At 44.3% G+C, this 17987-nt stretch overlaps 1 protein-coding gene across 1 annotated transcript in view; it reads left to right on the forward strand.

Moving 5' to 3' along the window:
* Positions 1-15314, forward strand: part of FAM135B (family with sequence similarity 135 member B) — a 349946-nt gene extending 334632 nt beyond the window's left edge. The window contains exon 21 of the transcript XR_012157070.1: positions 15285-15314. The gene's annotated coding sequence lies outside the window, so the exon portion shown is untranslated. The remainder of the gene's footprint in view (positions 1-15284) is intronic.
* Positions 15315-17987: the final 2673 nt, after the last annotated feature.

Raw genomic sequence — 17987 nt, forward strand, 5'->3', positions numbered from 1 at the left:
AGGTGTATTCGCATCCTCCTTTGCTTTTTTGACTGGTAATAGCACTTTAAGATGCTCCTTCATTTTGGAAGGCTCAGATCCGTCTTCCTCTCTGAGCTGCTCCTGAGGCGGTCGTGAGCAAACTGCTCTGCTTACAGCTTCAAGGATCTCTTCTTCAGTGGGTCCCTTTTGAATCCCGCTTTCAATCTGATAAGCCAAACTAAGAAAATTTAACCAGTCCTTTTGGTGGTTGTTGCCACTGTGGCCTGTTATTTTGAAATCCTTTTTTTGAAACTGGTTCTGTGTTCTGGAGTGGGAAAGACCACATTTTCACTGGGGATTGGGTTTTAATTTCCTACATGCTTGCCAGGAAGTGTTCTTCAAGCAACTTTCATTTCTCCACATACTGTTTCTGAATTGTCTTTACTGTAGTGGCTTCAATCAGCTCTTTTTTCTTTTCTTTTCTTTTCTTTTCTTTTCTTTTCTTTTCTTTTCTTTCTTTCTTTCTTTTTTTTTTTTTTTTTTTTTGGTGTAGCAGTGAGTTATCAAATCTTCTCTCTTAATGTCAGTAATGTAATAAGACAATCCCTGATCTTCCAACTCATTACTATGTAAGTGGCTTTTTATATGTTTGATAAGAGACAAATGGCTTTGAATGCAATTTTACTGTGATCTGTCCCAGAAAAGCCCAGACAGTCACAGACTTCTCTTAAGTACTCATGTTCTAGATGGCATAAGAGTCCTCCTACCTCCATCAGACTGTCCTCCAGCTCTCCCCCAGCTATAGTGCTTGCAAACAATTAAATCTTCCCCTTTGCTTTCAGAGAAAACAGTCTTTCTTCAGAACCACGTTTCTGTTTTCCTTCTGACAGCTCTCCACAGAACAGTCTGCAGCAGCTTCCTCTCTCAGAGAGGTCAGATCACTGCAGTTCAGTCTCGCCTGCCTGGGCTCGCCAAATGTTACACTCCCGGTGCAGGGATGGGTTTAAAACTGAGGTTTTATTAAACTTAATATAAAAAACAAATGAACAAAGACAGCCTGCATGAGCCCCAGACCAGCTCAGTGTCACCAGAACACAACATCACTGTTAGGGGGCTTATTCTTCACCCACTTACTTCCCTGGTCCTTCTTGTATGAACACAGAGCAACAATACCCGAAGTCCAAAGGTGCAAACAATTAGATGTTTATTGAGGTGAACTTCCAGCAAGCATGATTCCTGTTTCCTTCCTTAGTGTCCCCCTTCCCAGCTCTGACACCACAGAGCCTTACCTGTGTCCCTTTCCCATTCCCCTCCCTTAGCAAAACATAACTCCAATTCCCCACCCCCATTCCCTGTTCCCATTTCCCACCCCCTACCCACACACTCACTTCCTGATTGACTGCAGACTATATAGTAAAACTTGAGTTCTGCTTAGCTATAACTTAACCAATCATTTTACTGAAATTTAACTAACCAATCCTAACATATCCTAGGCACTTCCCTTTCTCTGGAGGCGATAGGCATTATCAGGACAGGATTGTATTCCTAACAGCCCAGTAGCACCTTATTTCAATGTGACTAGTTTGGAATGTGAGGATGTGACCGTTCGCTTCCCAGCTTATGGCTGCCTCTGCTACTTAGCCAAAGATCTTAGCCTAAGCATAGGGCCTCAGACTGTCACAGTAAGAGAAGGCCCTTACACCGGCAGACAGTGATTTTGATTCTTTCTTTTATACCTCTAGAACTAGCTAAGTGATAAGAATACACCTAAATTCTTAGAGTATAAGCCTTTACAAACAGGCCTGAATATCTATATCCTAACAATCACCACCCTCCTGGGACCACACCTTTCTTCCCCTTCATGTTCCTTTTTTACCTTTGACCAGTGCTCCAAACCCTTAAAGAGACAGGACACGGATAAACTAACCCCAACATTCCCTCTTGAGTGTTACATCTAACATAGTGAAATCAGATTAGGGATCTGTTGTTCTTATTTGCTTCTTGTAGTACCCAAGATGCACATAGGTGCTTTCCAAAGAGAAATATGGCCCGATCCCTGCCCTGAAGAGAAAAGCCTGTGTGAACAGAGTCCCACCGGTATAAAATTGATTTAAGTGAGAGGAGAATCAGGTCCATTGACTTAATGGTGAAGATTCAGGCCCCATACACAGTACTGATTTAATAAGTTCCTAAAGAACAGATTTGCCGCCGGTTTCATTAAAAGAAAAGTCCAGGGAGAAAATGTAAATTAACTTTCTCTAACCAAACTGCATCAGATCAATGAGAATATACTGAAGGCTTGATTGTCAACGAGGCTTCATTAACAGTGTCACTTCTGCACATGACACATAGAGCACCCACAAGGCTGCAAGCAGACCTACAATGGTCTAACAGCTGCATGCATGGGAAATAAATTTGTACCCACAAAGCCTCTGTCCGTACGTATGGGCTTTGCATGCTAGAATTCTGTCACTTGTCCTTTGGGGGTAGTTCACCTCAAAGCACATGTAAAGATGCACCCTCAGAAGCAGGGTCTGGGTCTGACAGTAAGACCTTACGTAATTAACCCAGCGAGAGAGAGAGAGAGAGAGAGAGAGAGTAGATTTAGTAACACTGCTCACCAACAGGAGTTTCAGACTCACAGACCTTTCAGGCTCTTAACACAACCAGCCCATAAAACAAAGCAAACAAAACCACACCTCTCTTGAGTCCAAACCAAACTTAAACAACCCTCTCTCCTTTTCTAACCACCATGGCAATGTCACTTGATTCCATGCACTCTGTCAACGCTCTGCTTGGGGTTGTTACAGTACATGGTGCAGCCTCCAGTGATAAAGGCCTCGATGTCAGTAGACATAGCTTGGTCTTTATTAACTTTAGTGTAGGAAGCTTTTTATCCTTGCTTCAAAACCAGAGTATTGGCCAATATCTTGATGTCCTAATTCAGGAAGAAAAAAATGGCCTGCCTGGAATACAACTGTCTTATTCTTTCCTCTTTTTTTATGAGTGACAAGATTTATTGCAAAAAGAAAAGGAGTACTTGTGGCACCTTAGAGACTAACCAATTTATTAGAGCATAAGCTTTCGTGAGCTACAGCTCACTTCATCAGATGCATTTGAAGCTTATGCTCTAATAAATTGGTTAGTCTCTAAGGTGCCACAAGTACTCCTTTTCTTTTTGCGAATACAGACTAACACGGCTGTTACTCTGAAACCTGTCAAGATTTATTGCAGCAAAGTTCCTGGTGGCAGGATGAAAAGGAATCGCCAAGTTACTGTGTCATGTGGGATAGATACAAGTATCTAAATAGGAATGAAGGAAGGATGAAGAAAAAAGAATGGTAGAAATTTTGCCCTGACTCGCTCCATTGACTTAGATGGGAAAGGCAGGGGAAGTAAATCAGTGCAGTATGTGACTCCCCTGTCCTGAATGCCATTACTGAATTCAGTGGTTTGTAGCAAATCCAATAATTTCCTATCCATGTTTGTATTTTTTCCATTGGGTATTCATCAGAGCCAGGCAGTTTCCTCCAGGAGGTATTTCACTGGCTTCCTTTACCTCCTTTGAGCTCAGAATGCACAATGAATTCTGAGCCCCTTGGCACACCAGAGTTGGATTAATATTATCTAAGCAGTCTAGAATTTGGTATGTGTTATCTACAGCTTCTGTAGGTTATAATGGTTGATTAAAAGTATCAAATTGTGCAGTCATGTGTCTGGCAGTAGGGAGCTCATCACCATGTTTGGTTTTCTTACATCCATCCCCTTCAACTGAGCTCTCATTTTTAAACCAGTAGGCCAAAATTTTATTGGGTTTACCACATTTCTCATAGTAGTTTAGTTTGGCCCATATAAACATGCATCCAGTTTTGGAAATAAACTATTTCCCTTTTTATGTTATTACATTTCCTTATATAGTAGGTCAGTCCAGTTCTTATTTTCAGTTTCACTGGGCTCCTATAGTGTTTTGTTTTATATATTTGCTTCAGTTTCTTTTCTATGAAGTTACAGAAGAAAGTAGATGATCTTGTCCTACTACTTTTAGAGCTTCCAATTGATTATTGTTTGATGTTTTGGTAAGGGCACTGGATAAAGATGGACCAAAACAGAACCATATACTCATGAACTGGGAGAAAGTTCAGATCCAAATTTGGATCAAGATCTGAACTTTGTGGCTTGTGGTCATTACTAATGATGAGTTTCACTTAGACCCTCATAGCAGTTTCAGAGTCCAGTTCATCCCAGGTGATAGCTCCATTGGCTTGAGCAATGAATCATTTTAGTAATGAACCATGAGAGATGAAATTGGCTCTCATAGGTTTATGTCTAAAGTTTTCCTTTAAGTAGGTCACAATTGTTACCTCCTTTCACCTTGCATTTTCTGATCAACGAAGGTCATGGATTGTCATATTGATGTAGTTTGGGGCACAGTCTGACCCAGTGACTCTATATGGCTTCAACCATTTGCAGAAGAGGAAACCAGAAACTAGTGAATTCATGTTTGTATTTTGTGAGGGCTAAACTAAAAAGTTTAATCTCTGGATCATGGATAGACTTGCTATCAGACATCCTACACCTGCCACAAGATCTTTTAGGGTTTTGAAGCTATGCTTAATTTCCATATTTAGAGATGATATCTACTAGGGTAACCATTTAGAGGAGCAACTAAAGTCTGCATGGACATTAGCCAAGAACTTTGTGAACCTCTCTAAAAGTGTTGGAAATAATTCTTCTTAATCAACACTGGGGATTGAAATCCTGATGTACAGCCTCCTTCCAAGTAAGATTTGGTAGGCAGTATAATTAGCATTATTTACTGAATATGTGTTTATTATTATTATATATTATTACTGTAGTGTCTTGGAGCCCTAATTATGGACCAGGATCCCATAGTGGTAGATGCTGTACAAACACAGAACAAAAAGACAGTCTCTGCCCCAAAGAGCTTAAAGTAACAAGACAAGAGACAACAGATGGATAGAGACAGACAGATGGGGGAGTACAAGTAAACAATGAGTCAGTATGATAGGCATTGGTCTCTGCATGCCAGCAGCCTAGCTGTTGTCAAATATCCTGTCGGTATTGGGGCAAAAAAGAATTTGGAGGTGGATAATAAGGTAGCTGTGCGGATGTTAACGGAGAACGCCTCCCAAGCATGTGGGTCAACATGGGAGAAAGCATTAAAGTGCTCATTTGAAAATTTAACCAATAGGCAGTGGAGGCTGACATCATGAGCTGGTGGGAGGCGAGACTGACATCAGGAGAAAGGCCAAGTGCTTGAAATGGAGGTAGACACAATACCTGCCCTAAAGAGCTTAGAGTCTAGCTCTACCTGATTGGGAGCTTAAGTCAGACACCTGATTCCATACTTAAGCTAAATAAATGGACTGATTTTCAAAGGCCCTAAGCACCCACATGTCCCACCGAAGTTGATGGAACCATTAGCACCTCTGAAAATCTGGCACCTACCATACGTAGATGCCTAAATATGTACGGAAATGTCTAGCTGTAGGCACCCATGTTCGAAAAATTTGGCTTCTCTTCACAGCAATGCTTTGCTGTAGGGCAAGTGTTGTCTTGCTATCAGCGGTTGTCCAGTATGTATTTCACAGAGGGAATTAGTATGCTTCCGTCCCTGGAACCTTTCTCTAAAGGCCTAATCCTGAGAATTGTTGAATCTGTAAAACACCCATTAAAGTTGGCCCAAGTTGCTACCCTTCAGCATCAGACTCTGCTTTTTAATACTAAAGTTTAAATAGGTGGTTTGGATGGTGTGAGTTGACTCTCTTCTTTCATACTTTGTCTACACCGTCGGAGCACTTTATGGCAAAGTGATATCCTGAATTAATTCTCAGTTCTTTGAAATATTGATTCCTAAATCATTACCTTCAATGTTCCTGCACTGATGTATGTAATTAGGCTATAGGGAACATAGGCTTGTGGGCAAATTCTTACCTTGATACCCATGGATTTATGTATATACTGGTTCCACAATCTGGTAGGAAAATGCTCCCCAGATTTGAAAACCAGGTATTTTGACATTGTAGGTAGTCTGGTTTAAACACTCCTCCCATTTAGAAAATAAGAATAGAACCATGAGCCCAAAATCTAAGTTTAAAACAGACTGAAAAGGCTATCAAGGAAGAGGCTGAACTGTAATCAGAATAATGATTGTAAAGAATATCGTGATTGAGTTTCTGATGATGGCTTGGATGTTAACTTGGATAATTCACTCCCTTTCTAGAACTCTTAAACGTGAGGGGCCTGATTCTCCACTCCCTTGCACCTTGTGGAGTCACTTATATCTTACGTGCAAAGTGGACGTAAAACACTGCCATTGGCACAAGTGGAGAATTCTGATTTGGTAGCATTTCACATTCAGTCTGCACAAGCGGGAATGACAAAACTGGGGGCAAGACGACAGATCCGCCCCTAGATTTACATTATTTTTCCACATTCTCTCTTTAAGATAAATTGTGCTAGGCACGTAATGAGATATGTGTAAGAATAAGAGTTTTTATATAGGCTCTCAATACCTTAAGAGTCAGAGCCCAGCACTAACCTTATATGGAGGTTCATGTGCATACAAGCCATTTTGAGTTATTTTTAAACACAGCTGTCTTTGTACTCTCTGATCTGAATATAGGTGCATTAAGATACTGGTATGTGGCTGTTAAAGTTGTACTTCTAAATGACATAGCTTTACATTTTGTCAGAAATCCTGCAAATTGTTTCAAATCAGAAAGAAGAGGCAATAGTTAGATGGTCAAAGCTTGGATAAATTGGTTGGATAAACTGTACTGGCTTTGAAAGAAGACATCGAGATTTGCTTTATACATTGTATTCCATCTCTCTGTAGCTCAGCTCCCCCAAATGAACGTTTTTTCATCTGCCATGCATTTCAGCTGTGTTTATTTTTTGTCTAACGTGAGGTCCTTTTACACTACATTTATGCAGACAAGGAAAAATGATCTTACAAAATGGAAAAACACATTTTGGTTGACTCCACTGCATTTTAGAGTAAAACCCAGATGTAAGTCAATTGTCTAGAATTTCAGTGTTGACTTGGTGGTATTCACGAGGTTTTGAATAAGGGCTTGATCCTGAGAAGAGCCAGTCACCCACAGCTTGCCATTAAATACAATGAGCCAGATCTTGAAATGGTATAAATTGGTGGATCAATTTAGACCAGCTGAGGATCTGGACAAATCGAAGATGGAAGTGTTCATTCCACCTCAGGATCACACCCTAACTGATAATAAACTCGTTGGGTTCTTTTTAAGGTCCATTTTCATATCAGTCAATTGTGTTTATAAAAGTAATGTCTTTGAAGACAAATGCAGACCTCTCTAAGGGATCAAGTCAATGGATTAGAGTGGGAAAATCACATTAGATTAAGGGAAAGGGCTTTTAAATTTTAAATGTACCACTTTGAATTGTGATCAGACGTAAGGGTTGAAGACATGTGACATGGTCCCTTATGTAAACAAGAACATGAATGTAAAGCTTATAATGCCACTGTGAAATTTTAATGCTCATTTATTATGGTTATGATGAAATCTGTATAATAAGATAATAATTAATAACGAATATTCATCAGTGTCAATATGATTCTACTATTTTTCTACATATGCTGTATCGTGGCATTTTGCGTGGCTTCTGTTCTATGTAAAGAAAAGTCAATAAAAGTCTTTGCTTCCTTTTGTCTGGACTTTGTGTGATTTCTTGTGGAAGCACAGGGTCCGTGTCTTCATTTGTGCCTATACAATGGTGAGCATGTTGTCAAATAACTCATGATAATTTTGAAGGTCAGTGGGCCATGTTTTAAGAGGTCCTGAGCATTTTCAAGTTCCATTATCAGCAATGGGAGATGCAGGTGCACAGCACTTCTCAGGACTTGAGCCTAGGTAGCAGGTTTAAAACAAATAAAAGGAAGTTCTTCACTCAGCTCACAGTCAACCTGTGGAACTCCTTGCCTGAGGAGGTTGTGAAGGCTAGGCCTATAACAGGTTCAAAAGAGAACTGGATAAATTCACGGAGGTTAAGTCCATTAATGGCTATTAGCCAGGATGGGTAAGGAATGGTGTCCCTAGCCTCTGTTTGTCAGAGGGTGGAGATGGATGGCAGGAGAGAGATCACTTGATCATTACCTGTTAAGTTCACTCCCTCTGGGGGATCTGGCACTGGCCACTGTCAGTAGACAGGATACTGGGTCTGACCCAGTATGGTCATTCTTATGTTCTACGTAAGTGGAAAGAGCAGCTGGACAAGAGGTGGGTTGGCTGGGAATGAAGCAGTAGCTAGGAGGATGTCTGAGGAGGAAGAGAGAGAGGAGGGAAGGGAAGGTGGCAGCAAAAGAAGAGGGAAAATTTCAGTCCCACCACAAAGGTTTGCCTGTTGTGCATTTTTCTACCATACCAGACAACTCTGTGGGCTTAAAAATGTTTTCTAGTGTAAAGTGATCAGCCCGCAGATTGCAGAGTTCCTATTTCTCCATCCATAGAGGTTTGCTTTGTCAATGAGTCAATCACATTGAACAGCAAATGTGTTAGCAGGGGGGAGGGAGTAATTAGGGCTTTCGTTAAATGTGTTTGCTCTTCACCTCTGGAGATAATCGCAGTCAGCTCCCACTTAGGTCACGCACTGGAAACGAGTAGGCCTCACTTTAATCCCTACAGGGCGTTTGTCCCTATTCAGAGCCACAACAGTGTCCGGCACAAGTTTTCATTCATTTGGTGGTATCTGCTCCAAAAGACTCCAGAAAAGCAGGGGTGCGCCCTACTGTACCATCAGGACAGCGGTGCTTTGGAGGATGGCTTTTGAATGCCAGCCCCTGCTTTCAGTGTCCCTGGCCACAGGTAGTATAATCAAACCCTTTCATAAGCATTACATTCACCTGACTATTTGTGTAAATCTAAATGTGCTCCCATAGGGTATGTTCTCTGCACATCAGCCATTACACTGCAGGGAAATCATACTAAGGAGTTGTTGTTATTTGTTTCTAGTGGTGCCCAAGAGGGACTAGGTGCGCTCCAAAAAATATAAGGCACATCCTTGCCCTGCCTAGATTATTGCCTGATTTTTAGAGAGGCTGAGCACCACAGATGTCACTACCATCAATGGGGTCTTCAGAAAATCAGGCCGTTACAATCAAAAGGCAGGAAGACAGGTGCCTGTCCTCATGGCAACGCTTTGGGTTAGACCTGCCACACCTTTTGAATGGGAATGTGACACTATTAGCTAAAATCATGTAACTCACTTAGAAATTTAAACGTGAGTCAATAAGAGACAGGTTCTCAAAGTTGTTTAGGCACCTAAAGTCCCATTGAGGATCTGGGCCTAATATCACTTTCTCGCTCAGGAGAGCGAGGAACGAAACAGATGACCAGTCCCCATCAAAATCTTCTTGCATTCCCAAGAAGGGCGCCTGCTGAAACTTTTTCTCCAAGATTTGTACTAAAAACAAATGAGCAGGTCAGGGAACAGCTACTATGTATCTCCTTGGGGACCCAGAATTTCTGAATGCCCCGCAAGAACAGTAGACCTGCTGCCAACGTACACACTATTACGCACAACTCTGCCAGATCCAGTCTACGTCTGGGTTCCAAACACCCCACTCGGGGGCTCGGTAGAGTGCCGGGCTTTAGCCATCTTTTCTTGGCACTCACATGCACGCCCGGCTCGTTTTGCTTGGCTTGATACTTTACCACAGGCTCTCAGTACAATACAGCCTCCAGCTTGAAAAGCTACCTTATAGTAATCCAATGGCTTCCCAACAAAACGAAGATGATTTCTGAGATTTAGTTATATAGGGCCAGTTTGTAATCGGCCCATGTGCCTGTACCACCCCCGCAGTACACCTGCACCGCTTCCGGCCACCATGCAGCCTTATGTAACAAATCAGTGAATTGCCATGGGTCCCAGTGGTACACTGCAAATACATCTGTGACCTGCTGAATGTGTTTTCACTGGGGGAAGAAATCTTAATGCTGCTTCACTTTTCAAGGAAGGAGGCTGGTCCTTCGTGTACAAAGGTGACGAGTGACCCAAGGGTGAGAAATAGACACAACTATTTTCCACTCAATAGGACTGTTGAGGCCGTTTCTCTTTTGAAACCCTCAATATGCTCTTTCTTACATGGGACTGCAGTAATTTCCTATTCATAGAGCTACTTGTCAATTAATTTACTACTCACAGTAAGTCGGGGTTGCAGAATCTGGCCCTTTATTAGGTCAATAATGTTTAATAGTCAGTAGATATGTGCGAAATTAAGCTATTCAAAATAAAGATTCTGGGGAAACTCATTAAGGAAAGTACAAGGACATTCGCTAGGGATCATTTTTTTAAACAGAGCTAATGCACATGATTTCTTTGCTTGTGTCTGCATATTTATTGAATCTTTTTTTAAGCATATACTGTAAGTCTCGAGCCACTTATTACAGTTTATAGTTCTCTGAGTATCGGCGTGCGGGACTTCTCTTTGTAATGCACTTGTTCCATGCAAGTGCAAAGGGTTGTGCATTTACCTGGCCATTACTCAACATACCCTGCTGTCACTGTGACTGCAAAATTGAGAAAAGTGTCCATTTCCTGTGAGGCCTGAATTGCTCAGGGCAACCTTTCTCCTCGAGGTTGCTCATTCACAATCAACCCAAGCTGTTACTGGCTGAAAGGTTCTGCCATTAAGTTTGGTGGCCTTGGTGAAATAACGGGTGGTCTTGAGTTAGTGGAGAAATTCTGTGATCATTGTAGTTATTAGTATGGGGCCATAGCATGAGTGGTGCACAAAGCCTGTGTAAGGCCTGCAGCCTGTTGGGGAAGAGGAGGGATCTGAAGGAGGACGGGGGGGAGGCCCTTTGTAAAGAGATTACACCAAACACTGAATGGGGGGGCTGATGAAGCTGCGAGTGGCAGAAAGGCAAAGTGAAGTGGTCGGTGGGAGTGCAGCGAGCAAGGGGATTAGTAAAAGGAAATGTGAGCAAAGATAAAAATGGGTGTAAAATGATGTGGTTTTAAGGACCCCAGCCCCCGCTTCTCCCAAGAGGCCCCCAAGATTATGCCTTGCCCATGCCTGTGCCCCCAAAACCGCCTCTCCCCCAGAATTATCCTTACGCAGCAACTTGTGGGAACTGCCCAAATCCCCTCAGTTCCTGTGTCCAAAAACCTCTTTCCCAAGGCTGCCTTATACCTGAACCTCCTGGAAACGGGCATGGAGGACTTCGTTTCATGTATCCTGGGTTGCATAATAACGTGAGATGACTCCTTGCTTGTGAAACTAAACTGGCTCTTAGTAAAGAGAACTATCTGCAGAGAACTATTTGAACACACTGCCTAGGGAAGTCATGGAAGCTCCTCCTCTTAAAGTTTTCAAAAGGAGGCTGGAGATCCATCTATCTTGGATGGTTTAGCCACAACAAACCCTACATCTTGGTAGGGGGTTAGATGAGAGGACCCTTGTGGTTCCTTCTAACCCTGTGGTTCTATGAATCTATAATTAAGAGGTTCTTCAACTGCATCTAGGATTCCAGCCACGTGCACACACACACACTGACTTCCTGGCACCTCCTTCAGACTCTTCCCTACAGCAACCTGTGGGCCTCCCTCCAAGCTCCAGACAGATTGCTACCTCTTTCCTTTTAAGAATTTCTTTTCTTAGAGTCCAAGGCCAGAGGGACTTTTGTGATCATCTAGCCATAATACAGGCCATATAACTTCCCTGAAATAATTCCGAGAGCATGTGTTTTAGAAAAAAACATCTGATCTTGATTTAGAAATTGTCAGTGATGGAGACCCATTGTAAATTTTTGCGATGATTAATTGCTCTCAACATTACAATGTTATGCCTAATTTTCAGTCTGAATTTGTCTAGCTTTCAACTTCCAGCTGTTGGATGGTGTTAGACCTTTCTCTGCTAGACTGAAGAACCCATTATCAAATATGTTTCCCATGTGTATACTTACAGCCTTTAGTCAAGTCACCCCTTAACCTGCTCTTTGTTAAACAAAATAGATTGCGTTCTTTAAGTCTATCACTATACAGCAGATTTTCTAATCCTTTAAGTATTCTTGTGGCTTTTCTCTGACCCTTCTTCAGTTTATCAACATCCTTCTTGAATTGGGGACACCAGAACTGGACACAGTATTCAAGCACTGGCTGCACCAGTGCCAACTATAGAGGTAAAATAACCTCTCTGTTCCTAATCAAGATTCTCCTGTTTATGCAACCCAGGATTACACTAGCGCTTTTGGTCACAGCATCTCAGTGGGTGGTCACATTCAGCTGATTAGCCACCACACATAGTTTTTGTGCTATCATTTACTGACTTGTTGGGGCCAGAGGTTACTAGTACCGGTCCCACCTCAGGGACGTGACCTTTACCACTAGCCCATTATGTGCTGTTAAGCCGCATATTTCTGCAAGCATGGTGGTCTTCGAACCAGTCTCCCATTTCTTGTTTTTGTTATTGCTGGGGTTGTGGGGACACTTGCTTCCACCATGTTGCTGCCTTCATGCCATTCGGTGGTATCTTGTTGTTCCTCTGTATTGCTATTATACCTAGTTTCTTCTGAGGTGCCTACATGAGGCCAGCAGATGGCTGAGGCGCTTTAAAGTCCTCCCAATCCTGGCCATAGCCCTGTCTTTTGGGGATGTGCCAACTGTCTGCCACTACGCCACAGCTTCATCACTATCCTAAGTCTGTATCTACCTCATATGTCCTGCCTCCCATTGCATCTTGGACTAGTTCCTTTTGTTCTTGCTTTGTGTGGCTATTTGATGGTTGGTGCTAGACCTGCTCACCTGTTTTGCATTCTTTTAACTGCTTCTGGGTACTGGCCATTGTGCATCCGCTGGGCTGCAGCAGGCTACTATAATGGGAACCAGAGTCTTGGTTCTCCAATCCATTAGTCCCTGTGCTGGATTACTGGCGAGTCCCTGGGAGGGTGTATTGCGATGGTTGAACATGGCCATACAGGGATCCCTTCCTGTATGTTTTCCCTCTGCCATCAGTCTCTTGGCTGTCTTTATTGCCAACTCTGCCTTCCTGCTGGATAGCCAAGGGAAAATGTCTCATGTTCAAATTCCCATTTGGTACTGAATCATTTCAGTTCTGCTGTACTATACTGTGGTCCATTGTCTGAGCACTGCATGTCACCTTCAGTTTCTTGTGGCCTGAGTGTCCTCCAGATGGTCCACCTTCCAGAAATGGGAGTAATAACTTAATATGACCATGCCTTTCCTGTCATTATATGTGAACAGGTCTCTTCCCAGGGTCAGGCTGGGGTTTCATGAGGCTGCAGTGTCTCCTTCTGCTGTCGCTCACTATACTCTTTGCAAATCAAACCCTGTTCCATGTGCTGTCAGTTGGGCATTCATCCCTGGGCAGTAACATATACTCCCTAGCTCATCATGCATTTAGGTACTAACAACATGAAATTTTGCTATAAGCTGGGGACTTATCAGTTGGAAGTGACAGAGGAGGAGAAAGACCTGTGCATACTGATTGATCACAAGATGACTATGAGCCAGCAATGTGATGCAGCCATGAGAAAGGCTAAACCAGGCCTAAGATGCATCAGGTGAGGTGTTTCCAGTAGAGAAAGGGAAGTGTGAGTACTATTATACAAGGCACTGGTGAGACCTCATCTGGAATATTGTGTGCAATTCTGGTCTCCCATGTTTAAGAAAGATGAATTCAAACTGGAACAGGTGCAGAGAAGGGGTAAAAGGATGATCCAAGGAATGGAAAACCTACTTTATGAGAGGAGACTCAAAGAACTTGGCTTATTTAGCTTAACTAAAAGAAGACTGAGGGGGAGATATGATCATTCTCTGTAAATACATAAGAAGAATAAATGCCAGGGAGGGAGAGGAGTTATTTAAGTTAAATGCCAATGTAGATACAAGAGCAAATGGCTATAAACTGGCCCTCATCAAATTTAGGCTTAAAATTAGGCAGATGTTTCTAACCATCAGAGGAGTGAAGTTCTGGAATAACCTTCCAAGCGGAGTAGAGGGGGCAAAAAAACCTAACTAGCTTCAAGACTGACCTTGAAAAGCTTATAGAGGAGATGATATGATGGGACTGCGTACAATGGCATGTGACCCATTGGCAATTCTAAAAACTCAACCCCTGGTAGCACCAGTTCATGCACTGTGTAGGTAAGAGACAGGAGAGACTCTCTGGCTGAGAGACACGTGGTTTCCCTATAGGGTGGAGTGGGGGAAAGAGTGGGGACTGGAATGGGATCCCTGCTGAGGAGAGTGGGGTGTGTGGAGGGTTAAAGACTAGAATTCATAAGAACATATGAATAGCCCTACTGGGTCAGACCAAGGGTCCATCTAGCCCAGTATCCTGTCTTCTGCCAGTGGCCAGTGCCAGGTGCCCCAGAGGGAATGAACAGGGGCAAGAAATTCCTGAATTGGTGCCACTGTTGCTTTGTTTGCCTGTGAATCACACACTCTTCCGTGCTGTGGCTCCCACTAGACTGTTTTCCTGTACCGTGTGCTGAGTATAAGATGCCATGCTTGTAAAACTAAGCTGGCTCTTTATTAAGAGAGTTGTTTACAGAAGTGCTGCAAGGGCAGCTAGCATTCTAGCCATGTGCACACAGACAGATTTTCTGGTACCTCCTCCAAACTGTCCCCTCCTGCAATTTGTACTCCTCCCTCCAAGTTCCAGGCCTGGTTACTCCAGACTTGCTGCTGGGCAGGAAGTTCGGGCTACTTTCTACTCTGACACCACAGGCGCTGGCTTCCTCCGGGCCCTGTGGGAACTAACCCCCCTGATGAGCTCCTGGCCCCACCCCCTTCCCCCATCCCACCTCTTTCTGCAACTTCCCAGCCCACTTGGCCCCCAGCCCTGCCCCCACCACTTTCCCCCATGTCCCACCCCCACCCTGCCTCTTTTCACCTTTTCCTGCCCTGCTCTGCCCTCAGCCCTGCCACCACCTCACCCCTTCCCCCAAGCCACCATCCCCACCCCACCTCTTCTTGCCCTATCCCCTCAGGATGCTATGTCTCCACTCCTTCCCCTCCCCCGCAGCACCTCCTGCATGCTGTGGAACAGCTGATCACAGTGGGCAGGTAGTGCTGGGAGGGAGGGGGTGGAGTTGATTGGTGGGGCTGCCGGTGTATGGAAGGTGTTGGGGGGGGTGTGGCAGGCTGGCTGCTGGTGGGTGCTAAGCACCACTAATTTTTTTCCTGTGGGTGCTCCAGCCCTGGAGCACCCACAGAGTCAGGGACTGTATCTGGCACCATCTCAACCTCTACTCCTGGGGGAATTCTGTGCCACTGTGCTTATGCATAATTAATGAGCTATGCAGATTTTTGATTTTTTTTGTGCAGAAAGAAGCTCCTGCTGAAAAATTGCTGCAGTTCCGCCTTTTGCCCACCAGAGGACACTGTGATGCTAGAACACAGTAGCTGCTCCCAGCCAGCTCGGGAAGAGAAAGAGCTGCCTTCTTCGCAGCAAGCCAGGTCAGGAGACAGGGACTATGGGGAGACAGCCAGCGTGGGGTGCTGGGAGGGTCAGACAGGGGCTCATAAGCGCTAGTGAGGAAGGACAGACTGGGGCAGGGACTGAATGGGAGTGGAGACGCATGGCCACAGGTGGGAGGGAGGTGCAGGGCCACTTGGTGATGAGGGAGGGAGTGCAGGACTACATAGGGATGGGGGAGTGGCTGAGTGGGGGCACAGAGACACATGGGGACAGGGGGATGGGGTGCAGGGCCACCTGCGGATGGCAGAGTGGGTGTCTGAGTGGAGGTGGAGAGACACATGGGGGCAGGGAGAAGGGGTGCAGGGCCACATGGGGATGGGGGAGTGGGTGTCTGAGTGGGGGTGGAGGGACACATGTGCCTGACTGAATGGGAGAGGCTAAGGGTCAGCCAGGGTCTGCATGGGGGAAGCTCCCTAACAGTCCCTCTCCAAAAAAGCTGTTCCATATTTTTCCCACCCACACCCAACAGCCCTCCAATTTCACACCCAGGATCCTTCCCAGCAATTATTTCCCTCACCCTCAGCTCCTCCACTACCCCTGACTCCCCTCAGCCTTTGCACTGCTTCTGGGTTGTGCAGGAAATGTGATTCTGTATTGTAGTTTAAATGAATTATTACTCAGAATTCTGTATTAATATGCCTAGCAAGGAATCTATTTGTCAAAAAACATTTTCTGAAACTTTTGTGTTGCCTGTATTGTTACAGACATATTTGTGGACAGGTATTTTAAAATAACTGACCCCCCCAAAATAATTGAAACTGGTGTGATTATATTGTGTTATCTTGACAAATAAACTATGCAGAATTTTGCAGAATTTGAAAATATTGTGCACAAAATTTTAAATTTTTTGTTGCAGAATTTTTAATTTTTTGGCACAGAATTCCCTCAGCAGTACAGCCTCCTGCCTACCCAGAGCTGGGACATGTTCAATATCTTGCTTTGCTAGTATTCCCCTGTGACATTGCCCAAGTCACTCAGCCTCTCTGTGCCTCTGTTTCCTATCTGTACAATGGGGATAATAACATTTTCCTACCTTACAGGGGTGATAAAACAATTATGAGGTGATCATTTGCTATGGTGATGGGCGCCAGATGAGTATTTAAGATAGACAGATAGCAGGGGGACTGAGAGGCCGCTAGTATCAGGTGCCTGCAACTTCAGCTGCCTCCTCCCTGGGCAGCTAATCAGATGAGTGAGGGAGGGGGGTGAAATGAGTGCTAGGCACTGTACTAAGCAGCCTTCAGCTGCTCCCTCCTCCCCCTGCAAGTGGGGTCTGGATCTGAGGCAGGAGCAATGCACCAATCTTTCCACGTCCTCCAGAAAACTGCACCCACGGCTATGCGATAAGAGAAATTAGGCCACAGCAGGGGTTTGGGATGGGAGGTGGACTCTGCATGATGAGAACCGAGTGGAAGAATGTTGCATGTGGTGGAGCAGCTCAAAGTCACTGGAGGTAGGAAATGTGACAGGTTGGGAGGCCAGATAGGCAAAGGCTGCAGTAATAAAGGCAAGGGGTGGCGAGGCAGTGGGTACTGGGGACAATGAAGAAAGGGAGCCCGTTGGCTGTACCAAGCAGTGCTTTGGGAGGAAAATAGCATGCCACAGAGCTGGTATTTTCCCCCTCACTCTCCGCCTGGACTGGAGTCCATAGGTTCTGCCATCTCTCTGTTTGCATATGCAAAAGGCACCTGTGGCACAGAGGAATTTTTGCATGATTACTTAATGCCTTTTTAGAATTCAGAATGCATTCTAATTAGTGCAAGTGAGCTAGAGATAGTAGTTGTGTGTTTAGTTAGTCTCAAAGCAGGATTATAACATTTTAGAGGAGGATGCTTTGTCTTTACTGGTTAGAACACATGATGTGGCTGGTTACTCCAGAACCGAGAGGCAATGTTTGGCCAGTGGTTAGAACACTGGCCTGGGGCCTAGGAGACTTGGATTCTGTATCTGTCTCTTCCACTGACATGCTATATGGTCCCTAGTAAGTCATGGCCCCGTCTGTGTCTCCTTTTCCCCACCCACCCTTTGTTTATTCTCTGGGGTTGGGGGTGTCTCTTACTATGTGTTTGGACCATGCCAAGGACCATGAGGCCTCAGTCCTGCACCTGTGCCATGAAAGAGACTAATAATCCAGAGGCTGCTGAAGTCCACGGCAGTCTTTCCATGGAGCAGGTTGAGAACACAGGCTGTCTATGACTTGCACTGTAGCCTCAAATAAGTAACAAAACCTTTCTGCACTGCTGTTTTCCCATCTGTAAAATGGGTATAATGATCTTTACCTACTGTCTTGTGCCCCCTAGAGGAGCTGAAGTGTGACTGATAGTTGCAAAACACCTTGGGAGTATGGGGCGAGTAGTGCTATAGAAGTGCAAGCTAGTATTATGTGAGTTAGAGCTAGAACTGGAGTAGACCTGTTACTGTCAGTTAACCACTCCATGCTCAGTCAATGAAGGAGAAACCCCTCAGCGAACCACCTTTTAAGAAACTGCATTGACCAGCCTATTTCTATTCCACCGGTAGCATGCCA

Source organism: Lepidochelys kempii, chromosome 2 (genome assembly GCF_965140265.1).
Source record: "Lepidochelys kempii isolate rLepKem1 chromosome 2, rLepKem1.hap2, whole genome shotgun sequence".
Lineage (NCBI taxonomy): Eukaryota > Metazoa > Chordata > Testudines > Cheloniidae > Lepidochelys > Lepidochelys kempii.